Source organism: Neolamprologus brichardi, chromosome 14, assembly GCF_056152115.1.
Source record: "Neolamprologus brichardi isolate AB-2024 chromosome 14, ASM5615211v1, whole genome shotgun sequence".
NCBI classification, from domain to species: Eukaryota; Metazoa; Chordata; class Actinopteri; order Cichliformes; family Cichlidae; genus Neolamprologus; species Neolamprologus brichardi.
Window position 1 is genome coordinate 10,119,881 of NC_142117.1, and position 22,082 is coordinate 10,141,962.

General features: G+C 42.6%; 1 protein-coding gene across 1 annotated transcript in view; it reads left to right on the forward strand.

The window, feature by feature from the left end:
• Nucleotides 1-579: 579 nt before the first annotated feature.
• The window catches only part of numbl (NUMB like endocytic adaptor protein), a 62,290-nt gene continuing 40,787 nt past the window's right edge, over nucleotides 580-22,082 (forward strand). Inside the window, exon 1 of the mRNA XM_087850785.1 lies at nucleotides 580-955. The gene's annotated coding sequence lies outside the window, so the exon portion shown is untranslated. The remainder of the gene's footprint in view (nucleotides 956-22,082) is intronic.

Sequence of the window (22,082 nt, forward strand, 5' to 3'; positions counted from 1 at the left end):
GTGGGCCGAACCAGCAAACCTCCCCCTTCTGTCAGTGTAAAGTAATTTAACTAAACATTTAATTGCATTTAATACAAGGAAAAGAAGTGTAATTTCAACAGTGGGTATCAGTCGTTGTACATGAAAAAGAAATGCAGTTGTAGTAAATGAAAGACATCTGTCAGAACAAATAAACACATTTGTAAAATGATAGAAAAACGTTCTGGTAGCTCACTGCCCAGACATAATTCACATTCATTCACTGCCAATGAAGCTAAAAGTGGGCTGGACTGGAGTCTTTGTCGGCCGATTCTGGCCCCCGAGCCTTATGTTTGACACCTGTGTTTTAGGGAGGCACGGGGACTTTCTTAAAACAGGGCTATAGTAAACCGTGAATCACAGCAGGTTAGATGCCGCACGGTGGCGCAGTAGAGCAACAGAACTACAACGCTGTGCTTTTTTTTTCTTTTCTGGAAAACATCAATGGGAAGAGTAGATTTGCATGTCCGGCCGTCTGTGCCAATGGGCGCACTGGGAAGGCTGGGTTAGCGGGTGGAGCCGGGGGAAGCAGCCCAGTAAGTGCACAGTCAACAACCAAAGCATCCGAGATTACTACACCGATTCCACCGAAATCAGCCCCCCCTCCCGAAACCCCGAGTCGGTGCCTTTTTGGGAAAATATCGCTTTGATTGCACGAATAAGACAGACTCTCTGCTTTTTTTAATTTTTTTTTAAAAAAAATTGTGCCTGCGTGTTTATGTGTGTGTGCGTGTGTGTGTAGGCTACGCCGACCAGGTTGGTTTGCGGCTCCACGTCGCCTCCACTCCATCGCTTTGGTAGTGCGGATGAAGAGGGGATTTTTGTGAAATTACACAATCCGCCTGATTCTCGTACAGGGCTAATTTATTTGTGTCCGGGGTCCTGGATTTACACAGAGGAGGAGGAGCGGGGAGCCGATCATCCGTCGTTCTCTTGGGTGAGTTCACTGGATTCGCGTCCAATCTGGCATCCCGATTTACTAACACTTCCAGCCTTATTTAGCAATCCGGTAATGTCTCCATAACGACTGGACCCACAACCAAGAATGGAGCCATCCACTCAGCGTGCGTTTAAATTCTTCATGTAAATAGTTTGGGAGCTGATTTAATGTTTCATTGGAAGTGCACCGCTCTGATATGGACCTCGCCAGCGGGCCCATATATGTGAAATGAATGAAATGTGGCAGCCTCGGTCTTTATGATAACAGCTCACAGCTGTGATCCATCACCAAAGACCACAACTACACTGTGCCTGGACTCTGATCGACTCTTTCACACCAACTGCGTGCACACAGGTTGTCTAATTATGCAGGAGTCTCCAGATAATGCTCTAAAAATTTAAGAAAAACTCAAACTTTATTGTTGTATTGATGATCTATAGGTGTTATAACGACCCTATTACAGCATTTGTGGTCTGGAAATCAGCTTTATTTGATCTTTAGTGGCACGGTGAATGAGATAATGTGTTATTGATTGAACTGAAAGTAGTAACTTATTGGTTCATGGGGTTGTTTTAGTTTTAGCCAATATTTGTGTGCAGAGGCCAATATTTCCATGCATCTCCAGGATTTTCTGCATTATCTCTCCATTGCATCACGCCATGTGGAGAATCGTGCCTTTTGGGCGTGTTTGCATCATTTTCAAAGTTTTCTTCCAAGGGTGTATCTTTCTTTGTCTCATTGCTGCCTGTTGTGTTTTGGAAAGAATGTAAAGACGGGGGGCAAAGGATGCAAAGTGCATTGAGAATGGTGACATAATGCAAATTATATACATGCACACGCAAAGCGTGGCACATGCCTTCGTACATAGGGCTGGGTAATGCATGCAGCTCTATTGACTGTGGAGCTCCATCTGTTCCATGACATGGCATTCCTCAGACAGCCAGTCATGCTGTTAGGGCTGGTCTGTGCTGACCCACTGGCTCAGAGTGAGGACACAGGAGTCACTTAGGGTGTGTTAAAAGCGTAGTACTCTTAGAGTACTAGTAGAGAGGGGCGCAGAGTGTCCCCTACCATCGGTCCTAGACTATTTGCATGTGCAGCTGGAGGGTAAGGCTTAAGTTGAGGCTTGTGGGGCTAGTCTCAATCGTGGATTAAGCTATAGGATGAGGAGTTTGTTTTGGAGTGTGTTCTGTAATGAGGCATGATTTGATTTAGAGATGTGGCTAAAATATGGTAAGGTTTAGTCCACACCTGCAGCTTACTTGAGGTTAGGTTTGTGAGTGAAGCTGAATGGAGATTAAGTGGAATCTACAGTTATGGTTTCAGGATGGATAACAGGAAAAAAACAAACAAACATGTTTGCTCCAAAGTTTGGCTTAGAAAGGCTGGAACGGGCCTGGGGCAAGTGACTCTAGAGGACTGATGATTAGATCTATGATGAGGCTGAAAAGAAGGGTTTGTGTGGTTAAAAGATCAGATCTCAGTTTGGTGTAAAGAAGGGCTAGTGCAGTTTAGTGACGGGACCTGAACGAAGAACAGATCGGTTTAGAGACTGGCTGTAGAGGTCGTAGTTTTGGTTTGGGACAATCTGAAGCTTGAGACATACTAACGTGATCTGGGACTTCAGCTAATGAAGGAGAACGCGCAGTTAAAAGGTGGGGCTGGAAGAAGTTTGCTCTAGGGATGTGACTAGAGGCACGCTATGTCTCCAGAGCCGAGGTAAGCTGGAGATCCGGGGATGGAAGAGAGCGAGTGACAGAGAGAGAGGAGTGGCAACTCTGGAAGTCCAAACCAAGTGACTGCTGAACATAAATTGCCTCTGATGTAGCTAATCACTGCTGCACTTCAGTCATCACAACTAGAACATAATTACACCGCCCCCATATACACAGCAGCACACACACACACACATCAATGCATAGACACACACACACTCCATTTCCCCTCAGACCATTTCCCCTGTCCTCGAGCTCTGATTGCTGCATTAGGACTTGGCTGTCTTTTGTTTTCCACATACACACACGCACATGAACGCACAAGGGGGAGGGTTGGGCCAGCTGAAACCACAATACAGCGGGGCGCAAAGGTCATCCAGCTGGCCAATCAGAGCAATGTCTGGGTTAGCTGGTAGTGGAGGAGGGCGTTGCTACCCCCCTTTGTGCTGGTCAGGGTGGGTCTCCTAAACAAGCAGCATCACTTCCAGCCCCTTCCCCGCTACTGCCGGCCCGGCAGCAAGGCCGTGCTTCCTCAGGGCAAAGTACAGCAGCCCCTGGCGACTGTGTGGGACTGCAGGTTAGGGTCTTTTTTAGGTTGTAGAGGAAATCCTTTATTAGTTTGTGAATAGTTTGAAGATCTTTTGTAAACCAAATGCTTCTTCAAAACTTGATTTGTTGCTGAGAAAGATTACAAGTATGAAAAGTTATGACTGAAACTATAAATTATGTGTGGAGCGCCACTGAGGTGTTTATTCCAAATTGACTGCAGTGCTGCTCGGCGACTGCTTGTGCAAAGAGGATTTTTTTCTTCTTCTGCTGTGTGCACAGCAGTTGTGATGTGTGGGTGTTAATGAATGAAAGCAAAAAAAAAAAAAAAATACTCCACAAATAAAGCCCGTAAATTGATTACAGAAATCTGCTTCTGCTGGCGGGATTCATTTAGAGAACCAGATTTTAATTAATGAGATTTGGCGTACCCTGAAGACGCCGAGGAGAGGAAGGATGGAGGGAGGAAACGCTCTGAGTCGGCTGCCTGGATAGAAAGGTGGGGTGAGAAAAGCTAAGGAGAGGCAGGAAGTCCGAGGAGGTGCGGGAAGAAAGTGATAAACCAAACAGGAGGAGGTTCAAAATGTGCGAATGAGCCGTGAAGGCCATCGCTGGGTATCACGGTTCCTTTGAGAGATGTTTGGATGTGACCACGTCAGGCTGAGCAGAACCTCCGATCCAGAAGATGTCATCACATGCATGTTTCTACACACAAACACACACATACACACACTGCTTTCTGATGCCTAAGTGCCTCCAGTATGTGCTGAGTGGGCTTATCTGATTTCTGAAGGCTAGTTAAATGCAACCACTCCTATCTACCATATAGCCCCATTACTGCACGCACTAATGGCATGCTCACAGTACAAAGACATGGTGCTATAGTTTTTATTTTGTATGTGAGTATGTTCGTGTGCACATGTTGTGCTCCTACCAGTGCGTATTACGTTGAGTCTGGATTGATAAACGAGTGAAGGGATGGATTTGAATGCCCGTCTAGTGGATGCTCATGTGTGAAGGCAGCAATTTGTGTTTTCTCAGTTTGTTTGACCATGCAAGGGATGCTGACTGGCTTGTGTGTGTGTGTTCGCCTGTTTCCTTGGCAATCAGCAGTTTGTCTTTGCTTCAGTGGCGTTTTTCTCTGCAGATAACAAGAAAAGTGGAAATGGGTCTTTCTCAGCAACCGCAACTCCGCGTGGAGAACTCATCACAACTAATAACTGTCACTCGGAGCAGCCAGGGTTGCATTTAAAAAAAAAACAAAACTCATAGCTCTCTCTCTCTTTATTTTTTTTTGATGACCTATTTTAGCCCGTTTAGCTGTTGAAGCTCAGATGCAATATTGCGATAAGGAACCTGCGTCTAAAAATACCTGAAATGAAAAGAAAAAAAAAAAATCCCACCACATCCTCTCCCTTAGGGGTTGGTTTGATCTATATCCTTTTCCAGGCTTTTAGCGGCTGCTCTTCTTGCTGCCCAATTGTTTTTATGTGGTTTGTTCCAAATTGCACCTAGAAGCCACTGAACAAATGTCCAGTATTGAACACTTTTGATACACTTTTGTAACGAGAGGTTTTTCACCGTCTCAGGGTCAAACTGGTGGAATCGCCAAATAACCAATTTAAAAAACATAAATCCGAACATTTAGTGCCGCGTTGAAACAGCCTCAACAGTTTGCACATTCTGTTCTTCTTCTTCTTCTAACCCTTTCATCCCCAGCATGTCCGCCTTCACTGCGTCCTTTTCCTCCTGCCTGGCAGCTTCATATTCAGCATGCTTTTTTCCATTGCATCCACTCTCCCTCCTGTGCACATGTCCAACCCTGAGCGACCTGAGCTGTCCCTCTGATGTCCTCGTTTCTAATCCTGTCCATTCTGCTCACTCCCAATGAAATCTGACCATCTCCAGCTCCACCTCCTCCTTTTTGTCAGTGCCAGCATCTCCAAACCGTACATCACAGCAGGTCCCATCTCTTAAACCTTCCCGTTTCCAAAGCAAGGCACAGAGCCTCATGGATTACAGCTATTCTTGGATTCCATGTAACTGTGTGAAAAAAGTTAGGATTGCATGACAGGAACTCTTCCATGTGATCTGTGCAGAGACACTAAATGAGCCCGGGCGGCCTGCGTGGACCGTAGTGCCTCAGATGAACGTAGGCATTGTTAGTTTCAAATCTGGAGTTATTTACAGTTCCCACAGCCCACCTACAATCACTTTCCTCCTTGCCTGCACAGTTTTCTGTGTGTGTGCTGCAGACACGGTTCAAAATGATGCAGGCTTCTCCGCTGCACAACTTTAGAGCAATGCCGAGCGAGAGAAATTGTTAGCGACAGAAAGAACCCAAGTTAAATCTTCCAGAGCACAGAGGGGCCCATTCACTGTGTGAAGAAAGTGTGTGAGGGAGATTGGAGGGGGGTTGGAGGAGAGGGGTGACTACACTTAAAGCGGTGTGCATCTGTGCAGACTGTGTTGCAATAGGCAGTCAGAGAGGCAGAGTGGCAGAGGACATACGAGAGGAATCAAACTCTGTCTTCGTGCCTCTGTACGTTCGAGTGCGTGCGGCTCAGAGGGGGCACAGAGGCTACTTCCAGCTAAAACACAAGAATGAGTCACCGGAGAGAAACGCATCAGTGTCTGCTCTGTGGCTCAGTGAACATGTATGATTCTGTGTACATGTACAGCAGTGCGCTCATCAACAGCTGTTTAAAAAGTCTGCACAGGCTAGGCCCTCGGTTTGCGCAGCCTTTAAATGAAATACTCACAGAGTTTATAGATTCTTAGAGCAGTGCGCAGAGCCCGACTAAAGAAATCATCCAGACTAATGAACCAGCTGACATTAGCTCACCGCAGATACGGTGAAATCCTTTCAGTAGATATCCGAGACACTGGGAAACATTTTATTATGCGTAAAGCTGTTAGCGCCACATCTGAATGTGATCAGGACAATTTAGATGAAAGTGAAAAACAGCAATTTTACTTGCATTCAAGCAGTCCTTTGGTGTTTGTAGCTGGATCAAAAGAACTCTTTGTAAATATCAATTTCGAACAACCAAAAATACTTCATTAGCTCTCAAACGTTAACCCCACACTAGCTTCCAATAACTTACGGTATAATCCTCACGGCTTCATAGTCAAAAATAATCACTGTTTATCTCAAACTGGGCCTTCAGTTCATTCACTGACTGTAACGGGCAGTTTAACATCCTTCCCCCTTCCTTTAAGTTTACTTTCTTCTGATTGGTTGCCCCTCCAAACAGAAGGTTTAGACAGCTGGTTCTTTGCACTTGAGGTGGTAATATTAGGATGTCCCCTTTATCATACAGAGCCCAAAAAGTTGTTGGAAAAAGAGCTTTTAGCTCTCAGGGAGAACTTGCGCATACACTGACCTATTATTTGAAGCTTGCGACACACAGCCGTGTAAATATTGATGAGTAATGAATGTCGTTTTGAGTTTTTATAAATTCAGCATCTTACACTACACACTGTAGTAACCCATGCATTTCTTAAAGGAAAAACTGTGGAAATCAGTTTAAGGTGTGAAGTCTGAAAACAAAAGTACCCGAGGAGGGCCGTGCAAACCCAAGAAAACACTCTAAGCAATACCAGTCCAGTGATATAGATAATGTCCCAATACATTTTAGTTGGCACCCAAACAGTTTTTGCAGAGGATAAAGTAAAATTTGATATCAGTAACAAGTGGATGTATAAAAATGGCGCCCTGGGAAATTAAAAATAAGTGCTAAATAAGCTGCACGTGTTCGTTTGGCCTGTGCGAACCAGTTTGTGTCTCGCTCCCGCTACACTGCGCTCGTAAAACGTACGACGGCACAGTGAATGTGCCAGCGAGGCTTTCGCTTTATAAAACATCCTCTCTGTTTACTGGTGCTATGACTCATGGTTGCTATAGTGAGGAGGCTCTGACAGCAACGCAGCTGATTAGGAGCATCTGACTCCACATGACTGTACCCCCCTTCATCTCTCTCTGTCTCTGTGCCTCCACCGGTCCGTCTCTCTTTCTCTCTCTGGAGTTCTGCATCTTTCCATTTCTTGCTCTGTTGCTATCTTTTCACTCGCTTCTCCTCTCCTTTATTTCCACTGTTCGCTTCGCCTCGCGCCTTTCCTTCCCCATTGTTTTATTCCTGCAGCACTCACCAACCTTTAATATACCTCGTATAGATTTTCTTATTTAGACTGCTGCCCTTCACAGCTCCCTATCTTAAACTCTTATGACTTCTCTGATTTCTTTTACTCGTCTTTCAATCATCTCCATCTGTTTGTCTTTCTGTGGTGTCCAGCTGTACGCCAAATGCAGCTCACTCTCCGAGCTGCTGGCATCACGATCGCGATCAAGGGAGGAATAGCTGGAAAGGATCTCTCATGAAAGACAAGAGATTGTCCTTTTAATGCAAATGAGAAGTATTAATAAAGATACAGATTTCACGAAGGAAGTAAGAATAACCTATTAAAAAACCCTCACACCACAACTATTAACCACAATTGAATCACCCTGCTGTTGAGACTGAAATAACCTATTACCCACCTTATCACCCACTGTGCCGAGTACCACAGACACGCTCTAAATCCTCATGGGGAAATTATAGCAATGCCACTGAATACTGTTGAGTGTACCTCACAAGAGCACAGCGAGATAACATGATATTGTTTGTAGTAAAATTAGCAGTTACATAATTGATATTTGTAGAGTTTCAGGAATGAAAGGAAGACCTCGTCAGCAGACTACAACCAGAGGAAAAATCCTTATTAGCAGACTAGAAAAAGCTGTAGAGTGTAGAAATAGAAATATCACTCAGTAGCCTGTATTCCTCTCTCCGTCTAAAGCAATAGGTTAATGTTTTAGAAAATGTGCTTCACGGTATTAATGAGAGTTAAAACGTGTTAAAATGTGAGTCAAAATAAAAAGCTCCAGCAGCAGCACGAGGTTGGCGTAGGTTCTCACAAAACACCGGGGTAAATGGCTCTTGTAACGCCTACACAGATCAAAACGATAGTGCTGAATCCTCTTAAAAACATTTTTTGAATCACATCATTATATAATCAAGCAAGAAAGTTTTTATATAAACAGTTGCTTCATTTTTGTTGTTGTATAAAAAGTATTTCACTGGGATGTTTGTGACCCGCTGTATAGTTTAAATCGTCTTTTTTTAATCAAACTGGCATTTTGATTTTAAAAAATACCATATTATGAAGTAACATAGACATGTAACTGCACTGTGGGTAATATAATTGACTGTTTTCCCAACTTAAAAATAAAAACAGCTACAGGTTTTGTTTTGTTTTTTTTAAATTTACCTGTTTAAATTTAGCAACAGGTACAGCATCATACTGAAGCCACCCCTGTGTGTCGACGCAGGGTCTGTAACCCAGAAACCAGCTGCACCCATGTTGTCACAGCTTGTACAAGAAAATGCACAACGACCAATTCAGAAGAATTCAGGACTATATAACCACAAAATTTATACAAACCTTAATAAAAAGATTTAATCATCAGTGTTGGTCAAGTTACTTGAAAAAAGTAATCAGAAACTAATTATTGATTACTTCCCCAAAAAGTAATCCCGTTACTTTACTGATTACTTATTTTCAAAAGTAATTAGTTACTTAGTTACTTTTTAAAAACATGATTTACAACCTGAATAGGTGATAAAGCAATAAATCTTTCAGCCCAATTCTACTTTTTTCTGCATAATCCATCATACAAAATGTAATCAAATGAAAAAGTCTCTTTTTAAAACTTGTTTTATTAGTTTTAACCTTTTAACTTTATGCATCAAGCAAAAATTTAATTATATGCAACATTCTCTGACTGGAAGCAATTTGTTTAACATTTAAACCTATTTTCTGCATATTCCAGCACATAAAATAAAATATTTTTTTTTGTTTACGCTCAGTCTTTCAAATAGATGCAAGTAAAACACAGCAGAAAATAAATAAAATCAAAGACGTAGTGGTCCTGTTGCTCTATTTTCACCTGTATAGCAGGAGTGGGGCAGGCGGAGGTTTGCCCTGGTGCAGGTGTGCAGCAGCGGTCTACTGAGACAATATCCTTTTGTTTCCGAAGTCTTACGATGAGGGTTTCTTCCATCTTGGCTTAAAAGAACCAGATTTGACAAAGAAGGTTGAGGACTGTGAGACTGCTCGCTCATTGGCTAAAGACTTGTCACTCGCAAGTCATTAACCAACTGCATAACTTGGATAAAGGAGTGACTGAGACAATAAACTCACCAGGAAAGTGTTTACGTGTATCAAGACAGAGCGAGGTTTTCTCTACGCCTGGATCTCTTTTTGCAACCACAACTATCGCCATCTGGTGGCCTTGAGATAGAATGCAGGTTTAAAGGACTTTCGAATCTGCTTCAATTTTTCGACCCCGAAGCTATGTCCATCTTTATACCATTTGTGACCCTGAAGCATTGTCGTCCCTTCCCTTTTCTCTTCCTTGTGTGTTGTGCAACCTATGGACACCCCCACAGGTGTCCATAGATATTATTGTGTTTATTATGTATTATTCATCAAGTTATACACCCAACATATAAAGCCGCATTAGCATTATTAAAAGCTATTATTTCATAATACATCGTCTATAGATAATAAGTATTTTCACAGCATAAAATGTCCTCCCATTCTAAAAAGTCGCATGTTCATATGCTTGAAATTTTGTGGAGTAACCTGCTATATATTCTGTCCCCTGCAACAGCAGAATTACACAAACAGGGAAATGGACTCCAAATCTTCCAAACTGCTTTTCTCATGTCAGTATTTGGAGGGGCAGATGGATGAGGCTGCAGGCCAAGAGGAGAGGAGAGAGGTGAGGAGCCATTGTAGGCGCTGGAAAGATGGTCGGGGAGATGAAAAGAGGGCAAGATGGAGGAGGGAGAGGTGTCTTGTTTCGCAGGCGAGCTGCACTAAAATGCCATAGTGGGGGGAAAAAACCAAACAAGCATATGGGAGATGACGATTATTGATAGCGTTAGCATTTAGAGTGGATTGTTCCTGTCGTGACTGCTTATGGGCTGTGAGACAAATACTTTGTGAAAAGTGTAATAGAAAGCAACATTGTGATTGATTGCTGGTACCTGCACAAGTACCATATTGGACAATATACAACTAATAGGCTGTGCCTGACCCTTTCTCTACACTCTATCGCTCACATTTCTCTCCTGATTCTTGTTATAATGTCTTTTTCCCGTTTCCTCGTAGCCCTCAGTTAAAAAGGACCCTCCTTTTTTCCTGCTCTTTATGAGTCTCAGTCTTCTCTCTTTCCTTTCTTCATTTGTCTCACTTCCCCCTCCTCCCTCTGCCTCTTTTGGCCACGGGAAGTGGCAGTCTTTGCCTGCTTGCTCCCAGAGGAACAGACCTGCCTTTGTCTGTCTTCACTGTAGGAAGATGAGTAGCCAGTCCACCCAGTAAACCCAGTAAGTCCAGTAGGAGTGAGGGGGTTGTCTGTGGCGAGCCAGCCACCTAGAACGCCTGTAAATCAGCCAGCCACTCAAGCCAGGGCCTTTCCAGGTCTGTACAGCCAGCCAGCCAACTGGGTATTATGTCAGACACTCACGACAGTTAGAAGGAGTGGACAGGGAGGCACAGTGGAGACGGAGACAGAGACTCCAAGCGCATTTGAAATGTACAATGGCTTTGAAATCTGAAAAGCGATACGTACATTTCCAATGCCTGGAGGAAAAACCCAAAATGTGAAATTATTGCAGCATAATTTGTTACCTCATGCCAAGAACTGAGAACAACCAGTGGGAACTGTAAGATGATCTAAAACACCATATGACATGTACGACCTGTTTATGCCTGTTTCTGTGGAATATAATTAGATGATTTATTTGGTAATAGTCAACTTTAACAAAAAACACTGACGCATGTGTGTGAGAGAGGGAAATAAAAGCAGCGCTATGATGTACAGATACATGTACAGATGTGAGCTGCAGGGAGATTTGCCAGTGTTTGTTTTCACATGAAGAGGCATTAAAACGTTAAGTTAATTCAGCTATTTCCTCAATAAGGCTAACACCTCTGCCCACACTAAAGCAGTGCCTGTAAGTTCCTTATTATTATTATCAGCAAAACAAAATTCAAGTTACATTTGTCTCTTATCACTGAGCTTTAATTTAAACAAAATATTGCTTTAAATGTTGAAGAATTACAGCAATTCCTTTTTTTAAAGTTTCCCCAATTTTTGCTTGTTTAAATATAATCGGACACTAGAGTCAAAATCTGTTTCATGGACAGCTGTGGGATATCCTCATTATATCATTATTAATGAATTAAGCTGGGAAAAGCTCTACAATTCATTCCAAGGGTGGCGTTGGCATTTGAAAGCTGTTGCTGTGAATTTACTAAATGTCATCAAAGGAGTCTGAAACAGGCCATGTGAGGATGCAATCCATCAAACAGATAGTGGGAACAGAAAAGCAAACAGGCCTGGATGTCCAGAAGACAAAGGCAGTAGATGATGACAGGATCCTAAAGAAAAATATAACATCTGGACTTTAGTCTGCTCTACTCAAACTATAAAATAAATACAAAACTATTATTATACAACAATATCATAATGAATTTTAAGGTTAGAAATAATTCGCTTTGAAATCTAGAAGTTTCATTGCAATTTAGGATTCATTTTGGTCAGTACAGTCTTATTTATATAGCACCAAATCACAACAAAAGTCACCTCAAGGTGCTCTACAATAATAAAGACAAAAGCCTAACAATCAAAGAGACCCCCTTTGAGCAAAGGTACCTCGAAACTAGCATGTTCAAGGCTTAAAACTCTTTATATAAGAATTTTCTCAAACGACAGTGGGGAAAATGAATGTGGAACTTCATTTCTAGAACTGGAACCTTATGAATGTGGGCGGCTACTATTGCTCTCTATTAGCTTAGTGCAAAGAGTAGCCAAATAGCTAGCTTGCCCTGTCCAACACTAAAATCTGTCCAGCATTTATAAAACTCATGTTGAATCTAACATGTAATAAAACAAAGAAGTCATAGCTTGTTTGTTTAAAATGGCCAAGTTGTTGAGAGAGCTAGCTAAAGCTGACCTAAGCTAGCATCTTGCTAAGTGTTGTTTTTAGCATGTAAAAAGTTGAAGCTAAAAGTTCCAGATTGATGTACAGGGTGCCATCTCTTCCTGCCAAGCTAATTAAAGTAAGCTAATATCCATATTTGAGAGAAATACAGTGGTGGTGATTTTCTCATTTAGCTGTTTCTAACAGACAACATATTTCGCAAAATATGTCTCACTGAGTAAAGGATTTGCGTATTATTATTACTGTTATTTACTTAATATTGCTGAAGTAGCATTTTAGTTTTGGTTCTGATTTAGCAATGTGAGGAGTGACTCCTCAATAGCTAAATACACAGATAAACTTCATAAAAGAGAGGCACACAAACGTAATGAAACTATAATCCCGGCTTATTGACATCAAGTTTCTGAGCTATCTGTCTGTGCAAGTTACCATAAACACACTCCTCATTTAGAAAAGACTCCACTATCCACACAAACGTCCTCTCTTAACCACATAAAGAAACCAAAAACATTCAGTGACATTGATTTTCTATCATATTTCAAAGCTGAAACTGCTTTACATTGTTATGAACAATACGATCCTTCGGATATCATTTTTGCAGCTTTGTCTATGCTCTAATATGACTCCAAATATGATGAAATCTAGGATAAAGCCACAGCGCTTTCTCTCTCTCTTTTTCTTTTCCAAAAAATTATGTTTTAATGGATGAGGCTTCAAGCACCTCAGGCCTCAACAAGCCTTTACAAGGAGATCAATAGAAAGTATATAGACTGTCCTCCCACAGGCTATGTCTGCTCTCGCCTCAGATCACAGAGGAATATCGTGGTGATGCCAAGGCGACACCCAGCCAGTGTAATGTAGAAATGATTTGATGTAATGGGAACACTATGTTGTGATGAGGGGGGGCCTCTCTCCCTTCATCTCTCACCCCGTAGCACCCCTTCAGTCTCTGTAGAGCCGAGCTGTCCGAGGAGGTGAGAGCTCATTTGCTATTCTCTTTAAGTTCCCCTCCTTCCCTTGACATTACTCCTCGTCTCCTCTGCTTTCAAAGGCGAGGTACCAGTAGAGTGGCAGGGTTTAAAAGAAGGAGAGGATGCTGGCCGAGGTGATAAGCAGTTGTGAGGAGAATGTAGATAAATGGCTGCAGGGTTGAATTGTCCGGCTCACCAGATGGCTGCTTGGTATGTGCAGGGAGAACAGACCAAGAGAGTCTAAACCAGAGATGTTGTTCCCCGGACCTTATGTTCGACACCTCTGGCCAGAATTTCTTGTTTCCATAAGTGCATGGTTGCATGTTTACATGCCTTTGTCCTAGGATGCTCACTGCGCTCCACACAGGGAATGCGTTATTGCTCCCGCTCTGCATTCCTAAGGGCCAGAGGAAAATCTTAACCCCTTTTAACCCTACTTTTTAGCTGTTCACCAACTTTGAAGTTCCTTTTTTCCTTTTTCTCTTCCTGCACTTCACATACACACACATACTCCTTTCTTTGCATGTAATCAGTTTACACTGTGGCAGCCAAGTGTTGCTGTTCATGGCTAGATATTTGCTCTTGCTGAGGTGAAGCTAAGTTGAGCGGTGCTTGCATGATGGTGATGATGATGTGGCTGCAAAGTTGGCCTTGTTTTCATTAAAAAAAAAAGGTATGTTGGAAGTTCTTTTAGACTGTCATGCTCTTAGAACTGAGGAGGAAAACATCCTAGCGTGCTGGTTTCTCATCCTTGCCTTTCCTGTTCCCCTGAGACGTGACTTGATGGACAGATCCCAGCCCACAGAGCAATTGCATGTTCGCCAGCTGCCTGTGCAGTGCAGGACTGTTTATGCAACGCTGTCTGTGTCTGTGCACCACAGCAGCTCCACTTTCAAACCATGTCCTACCACTATGTGCTAAAGTAGCTCTTAAAAAAATGCATGTGCGTACTATGGTGTGTCATGAATAGCGTTGCATTGCCTGGCGATCCACACGTACGGAGAGCATCTGAAACATGCATTTTGTATCCACTTTCATATCCCTGCAAGCTGCAGATAGATTTCTTTCACTTTTCTCCACTGATCCCCCAGTGCACAGGTACTCTTTTAAAACCTCGCCTAACATGTGAAAATAAAACAAAAATCCTGCCATCTAAGTGTTTGCCCGAGGCTCCAGCTTTACAAAGTAAAGTTTGGGGAGATTTGTTTGGGCCCCCCAGTGAGCTGTGTGGACTCATCAGTGGACCGCTGCAGTAGTGATAAGAAACAGAAGTTTGCATTGCTGTGAAAATGAAAAACAGTGTTCAATTTGAGTTATGTTAGGTATAAAACAGCAAAATCTGGGTGAAATGTAGATATATTGTCATACATTACCTTTCTGAATGAGCCACCATGAAGTGTTCTTCAAGCGCACTTCTTCACCAACTGTGTAACTGTACATCACAAAGCTGCCTGTGTGTGAGAATCTGTGCGTGGCTCTATTTAGGTCTGTGTTATCTAATACAATCTGTCCCCATCTAATATTCACACTGCTAACCCTTCAGGGAGAGGGGAGGAGGAGCAGAGAGGGATTTGGCATGCCAATAAACAGATTTAATACACACACTTGGAAAAAAAACGTTATGTACACATTGGCAAATGCCACAGCAATCAACTGGCCAGTGTGGCATGTCTATACAGTGCTGCAGACACTTCGTAGGTGGACTGAAACTTAAGTCACAAATGCATGTGTGTGTGTAAGTGATTTATGTGTTCCACACACACCTTAATGTTCAGTAACCATAAAAAAGTTTTAAAAGCATATACGTAACGGTGTCCTAGATAATCGTGTGTTCTTGCCAAATTTAAACAGCTTTTCTTATATTTTACATGGCTTATATTTTAGTGTATATTTCAATTTTTGGAGCTTTTAAGTTAAAACATTTGAAGACAGATGTGTGGGCTGTTTATTGGTGTGGCCAGCTCATTTTTAACCAGATTTTGCAGTTTTAGTCATGAGAATCAAAGCGAAAAGTGCTCCTCTTGGCGCTTTTAAGAACGTTTGTGTGGACTATATTGTGACATGAAATAAACTAGAGGACAGAGGAGGCCTTTTGAATTGACCGATTGACTGCCTTCTGTTTAATAGTGTAAAGTTATGCTGCGCTGTGCTTTGGTGGAGTCACCCAGGCATGCTGTTTGCTTGTGTTGTTGAGGATGTCAACATGCAGTTTGTCCCAGAGTCTGTCGGAGACCGGCTGTTATCATACAGACACAAACCATAAAATGGATTTCATTTTTTAAAAATCTTTTTGTAAATGAAAGAATTAAAAAAATAGCAGAGATTCTCTGTATCTCAGAAGTGACTTTATTGTTTTTTTTCTTTGCCAATGTTGTGCACGCCATCATTTTAGTTTCTTTCCCCTCTAAAGCAAGTATGGTCTCCTCTCATTCTCTTCTCTTCACTTTTTCTTTTCCCCCTGCTGTAGATACAGCAGATTTGCCTTGCCAGCTACACGACAGAGTGAAAAACAAGAACAGAGCTTGAATCAATTACTCACTGGATGCACTTGATTTAGTGGTGCTCCGTATAAGCACTTCTGAAGTGATGCTGTCTGAATCGGGCGAGGCAACTTTTCCTTGTTTTTTCTGCATAAATCAGATCTGATCGGTGCTGATCTGCTGTCAGCCTAGATGCAGATCATAATGAAGGAGGAGCTGGTGAGATTGTGAGTCAGCCTCTCTCTTCCAAGAAGCTTGATTTGAAAAATGAGAGATGCACTTTAGGAACAGCAGCTCGCTCTTTTAGAAGGATCACTGACGATTTTTCCACTGAGTTACCATATTTGGTAAATTTTGTCTTACTTTATAAAAATGAGAGCAAACAGCGCTGCCTTTTAAAAAAAAAAAGTTAATATAAGCACAGTGTTGATGCATGAATCTCTTTGGTCAAAATATAAAAGCTATGAAAGCATGCGCATGGTTTCTTTTCCCATCACTGCTAATTCTGCGTCTCTGTGTTGCTTCGCAATCATGCATGAGTCACAGGCTTTGGGTGATCTATCCAGGGAGTTTGAGACGTCAGTTGGGGCTTGTTGGAAGACGTCTGGTTTAGAATAGTTCCATATCTCCAGGGCTTTTGTTTGGGGCGTGGTGCTTACCAAGTCTGCTTCAACACCGTTATGGAGCAATCAGAGAGACAACTGTCCTCCTACTGACAGATGGTTGTGTGTGTCTGTGTGTGTGTGTGTTCCTGCCTGCATTTGGGTGAGGGTTCCAGTTTGTTGGGGGAAGGGAAGTGGAGTTTGGGGAGGAAGAGGAGGTGGAGAGTTTTAGGGAGAGGTCAGCAGAGGCACAGCTGGTGAGACCCCCAGTCTAACCAGCTGCTGCCTCAAAAGGAGCCTGTCAGCAGCCTGCCTGCCTGGATGTACGTGCCTGTCCCTTTTCTTCTTTTTTCTTTCTCTAACACACTCCCCCCAGCTTTCCCCCTGTCGTGTCCTCTTGCAGACTCAGCCCAGCTGTTCCAACCTTTCTATTTCCCTGCCACAATGCATCTTGACCCCCTTCCACGCATACAAAAAACCAAAACTAAACAAACATGCACGTTCTTCAACGAGAACACGTGCGTGAGCACCTTTAGACTGTTCAGGCTGTATCCAGCGAGTCACATTAAACATGTCCCACGAGTGCTGATGTATCCGTTAGAGAGAGTAAAAGCCTAAGGCTGGAGTAAATCCACCAGCTGAGTCTTTGGGCCCTCCAGGATGGCTTCTGCCTCGTATTTGGTCATGGGAATCAGTTTTACCCTTTATTTGGAAAGCCATTCATTTTTTATGTTATTTTGCATCAATATCAACTTGCTGAGACTTGATACATCCTTAAGATATGTAATTATTCAAAGGTAATTGCTCATCACTAACACATTGTCATTGTGCTGCCAAACAGGGAGTGGAAAACGTGGCTGTGTGGAAATGTGATATTGAAAGTTGGCTAATGGAAAAAAGCAGAGAATTAATGAATACTTTGTTTCAGTTCTAAAAAAGTACAAAAAAAATACAACTTGTTCATAAAAAGAGAGTAACTGACTGATCATTCAGGGATTTCTTATGGCTTGGTGAATAATTCCTGGGCGCCTGTGGCTCAGGAGGTAGAACTGTTTTGTGGATCGATTCTCTGGCTACTCCAGCCGGCATGTCGAAGTGTCCTTGGGCAAAATATTGTTGCCCCGACGTATCATTCAGAGTGAGAGTGTAGACAAGGTGCTTTGGTATAGAAATGAATGTGTGTGTGATTGGATAATTGAAGTTTGCAGTAAAAGCTCTCTGTATTCAGAGTACAAAATCACTATGCAAGTAGCAGTTTACCATTTAATTCAATTCAATTCAATTCAATTCAATTCAATTTATTTATATAGCGCCAAATCACAACAAAAGTCGCCTCAAGGCGCTTCATAGATACAGAGAAAAACCCAACAATCATATGACTCCCTATGAGCAAGCACTTTGGCAACAGTGGGAAGGAAAAACTCCCTTTTAACAGGAAGAAACCTCCGGCAGAACCAGGCTCAGGGAGGGGCGGCCATCTGCTGTGACCGGTTGGGGTGAGAATTTAGCATATAGCTCTTTGGGTTATGGTAGTATTGGCATGCTAACTGATGTTCGGAGGCTATAGCGTTTATTATGTAAGCTTGTTAACTTGCCAGACTAAGATAAGTTTAGCAGTCATTAATTCTGTGTTTGAGTCTCGCACTTTCATGCGTGCTTTTTCGTGCACGTTAGCACATTAAGTACAGCAATGTGAAGTCCTCTACAAGTACCGACACGGTATTCTCATACAAAAGTTGCAGTCAGAAAACTGTAATACTTATAATGTCATTACTTGAAAGCAACAACAAGCCCAGATTTCTGGAAGATTTTGCATGCGTTGTTTGCTGCTATAGGACCGCAGAAGCCTAGAGGCGGTTTACGGTGATGGACTGCCGATTTCATTAATCCATCAGACTTTACGTCTTAACAAGTTAATTGTCTTGCTGTTGTGAAACTAATGGAATCACTGGTTTCCTGGAAGGTAGGAAGTCAGTCTGAAAGCATGTCATGTGCTTTGATTAGCCGTAAGTGGTTATGCAGCATATGGAAAAAATGCGTGGGCGTATGAAACTTCCAGTCGTGACTTTCAAACCGAAAACCAAGTGAGTGAGTGACTAATCATTTTGACGAATGAATAATGCATTATTTGCCTCAGTAAATGCATTTGGCTTTAATGTAATTTAAAGAATATCTACCATATGGTCTACGTTCTGGCTTCTGGCTAGTTTCCCCTGATTTGCTTGATTAACTTCAAGTTCAAATCTGAACTCGGGGGGCCACCCAGGCTGCACCTTGCCATCGGTGCAGGGGTGCCACACCCTCTCTCTGCCCCTCTTCCTCAGCGCTATTGTTCCTTCTATGACAAGGACCACGTGCCCCCCTATTCAGCATCCTGGTGGGGGGTAGGCGGGCTCTTTGTCTGCCTGCCATTGTCCCAGACACACACGCTTCCATTTGACGGACACACGTGCTGACAAAAGAGAAAGGGAGTAGAAGAGGAGGAGGAGGGGCCACTGCTGGCCATTATTCTCGATGGTGGTGGCGGTGAAAAGACGAGACGCGCTGGCCATCTGTGGTGTGTGTTTGTAATCTGTAGTGACCGTGTGCAAGGGGACTGCACACACACACACACACACACACACACACACACACACACACACACACACACACACACACACACACACACACACACACACTTCTCAGTTTCTAAAAGAATTCCGCCACGCTTTTCGAGGGGTGTGATGCCTATTGAAATGGCCTCCCCTTTACGTTCGATGAGGTTTTGTTGTGAGGTTTGAAAAGAGAGGAAAAAAGTCAAAGTGACCGATAACTGTTGAAGTCAAATCAACATCCTGGAGAGAAAGCAACTATAAAAAAAGTCTCTAATTCCTTTCTTTTCCCTTTTTCCCTCTCCTCTCCTCTCCTCTCCTCTCCTCTCCTCTCCTCTCCTCTCCTCTCCTCTCCTCTCCTATCTTCTCCTCTCCTCTCCTCTCCTCTCCTCTCCTCTCCTCTCCTCTCCTCTCCTCTCCTCTCCTCTCCGTGTCAGTGTGTTTTCCAGCCATGGGCCTCAAACACCAGTCCGCTTGTCTTTCTCGTCTCTGTCTGCCTCTGGCCTGATCTCTCTGCCTGAGGGTCTTCACCTCTGCATTGTTTACTCTGCACCATCACAATCTCCCTCTACTTCCCCTTTTTTCCCCAACAGAGGTTAACTGATAACGCCCTGCTGAATCCTCTAAACATGGGTGAGCTTTTTAGAAGTTGCTCTAGGATGTTTTTTTTAAATGAAGCTGAGATATGACATAACTTTCTTGCCTTCCTCTTTTTCCCATTTCTTCTTAATTCCTGCTTTCTTTCACATCCACGCTTCTTTTCTTCCCTCTTTATTCCTCCTCAGTCTTTCTTGTTTGCTTCTAGTCCTGTTTTTCATTGACTTCCCCTGACTTGTTTCCATGCATGACTCTTCTTTTCTTTTTCCCCAAACCCCCTGCTATCATCTCCTTTCTGCTGATTTTTTCTTCCTTTTCTCATCTCCTCCAGTCCTTTAACAGAATCAGTGTATTTGGTGAATGCTGCAGGGCATTGCGTGTCTAATAAAAGCGACGTTTTGCATATTTTCTTAATTTTATTAAATAGTAAATAGCCATGCAAAATCTTGTAAGCGTGTCAGATTTAAAAAAAAAAAAAAAGAGTTCTGAGACACGTCACTTTAAATACTTCTGGATATCAGGAAGCTTATCCTGTCGAGCAGCGTGCAGCAGCGCCCCCCCGTATGATCTGCCTGACTTTCTAAACTCATTTCCTCTGCCTGTGTGTTGCTGCATGCCCAGCTTGGGCTTTTAGTGCCGGTCGATAAGACATGACCACCCCGTGAAGGTCATTCTGTCTCACTTCTCCAGAAACGAAAACTCCCAAACCTCTGTAAAGGCAGCCACAAAGATAACACAGCCCGTCTGCAATTTCCTCTCATGTCCCAGTTTTTTTCTTTCTTTCTTTTTTCCTCTTTTACTGTAAATAGAAACAGTTTTGCATCTGAGATGTTTTTTGTTCCTGTGTAGTAACTTTCTGTGTCACCAGATGTTGCTGTAAGGAGGATTGTTACGATGTCGCCAAAGAGAAAAGGACACGACTGTTTCCTTGTGGCCCAGAACATGCTGGTGCGTCTCGCTCTTGCAGGACAGATTTGAGGGCAGGCAGACAGATGGTTGGTGTCACACAGGGAAATGGATAGACTGACAGACAGATGGATAAAGACACAGCTTGATAATACATGCATATATATACAGAGAAAGCCTCGGGCCTTCTTAATATGTGTTTAAAGACACAAGTAACATTTAAAAAAATATAACCATGTCATGCAAAATAAATATTTTCAAAGGGGCTTTGAAGAAAAAAAAATGCCAGCTATATCGTTGAAGCTGTATCTTCAAGCCAGCCTTTTAAATCAGCACATCCTCCAAACGCTTCCTCTTTAGGAATGCGGAGACAGACAGAGGTCTGTCAGACAGGCAGCAGCAGAGCGATGGGGCAGATGTTAAAAGCTTTGAAAGCCATATTGATTTTTAGACTTTAGGCCTCGTATGTTGTTGCTTTAGATGCAAAACATGCATTATGTATGAATGCATTGTGTCACAGTCAACACATGAATTGTGAAGAAAACTCGAGTTCACATGCTGTTCATATCTTGGGGGGGAAGCTCGCATTTAGTATTCAGCGCACGTACTGAAACATGCATTCCATGTATCAGCAAAGTGGATTAAAAAAAAGAAGCTTCCTGTCTGGACAGGAGGTCGGAGGTCAGAGGTTATAGAAGGCAGCCTGGGGAATGATCCACACAAACACATGCACGCAGAAATACACATGCACAACCCGGACCAAAGGCAACTGGTCTGCATAGCAGTGATGCTCCTTCCACCCAGCAGGGGTGCTGTTACACAGGCAAAAAACCCCAGATCTGCACTCCTCTCCTCTACTCTGTGGATTTTATAGCAAATAGATTTTTAATTTAAGTCCTGTGCATGGATGAGTAAATGATAGCCTGCAAATAAGAGAAAGATGTCCTAAAAGTTCTTGCTTTGATGGCATTACTGAAAAACCTCTAGGCTGTATAATAAGAATGCAGCCTATAGGTTGCAACAACTTTGAGGGATAACACAGATAAAGCTTTCTAACTTTTAGTACAATAAAATCCCTTCTATATTGTGGTGTACAATGACAAATAAAGGAACCTTGATCCTCAAACCTTATTAATAAATTACAGAGTGACCATTCAAAGAATGGTATTTCTGTCAATACAAATAGCTACAAGAGCAGCTACATATGCCTTTCACAGGAAATGAGGAGCTGAAAATGCAAGAAGGCTCTGTTTTTCTCTTTTTCTTTAGCTTACAAGGCCATAAAGTGAAGCAGTCTCATAATCACTGTTTTAATTACACTCCAGTAAAAGGGAGCGTGAGCGAAGATAGAGGCTAAAGGCTGTTCAGTGCACTTACAACAGGGCAAGGGATTGAAAATGTTATTCCAATCCTATTACAGTGTTTCTATGGAGTACTTACACAGGGTACCTGGAGATGTAAATATGCTGTAAATATGCAAACCACGGGCACTCGGATTCTTCTCCTAACTACCCAGCATATATATTAATACCCTGTGTGCAAAAAGCATCTACACTGTAGTTTTCTAAGCTGAACCATTTCACAAAATGTGATGACTTTTTCGTTAATTTTTAATCTCAGTGTTTCTTTCTCACCCCAAAACACTACCCCACATCTCTCCTCC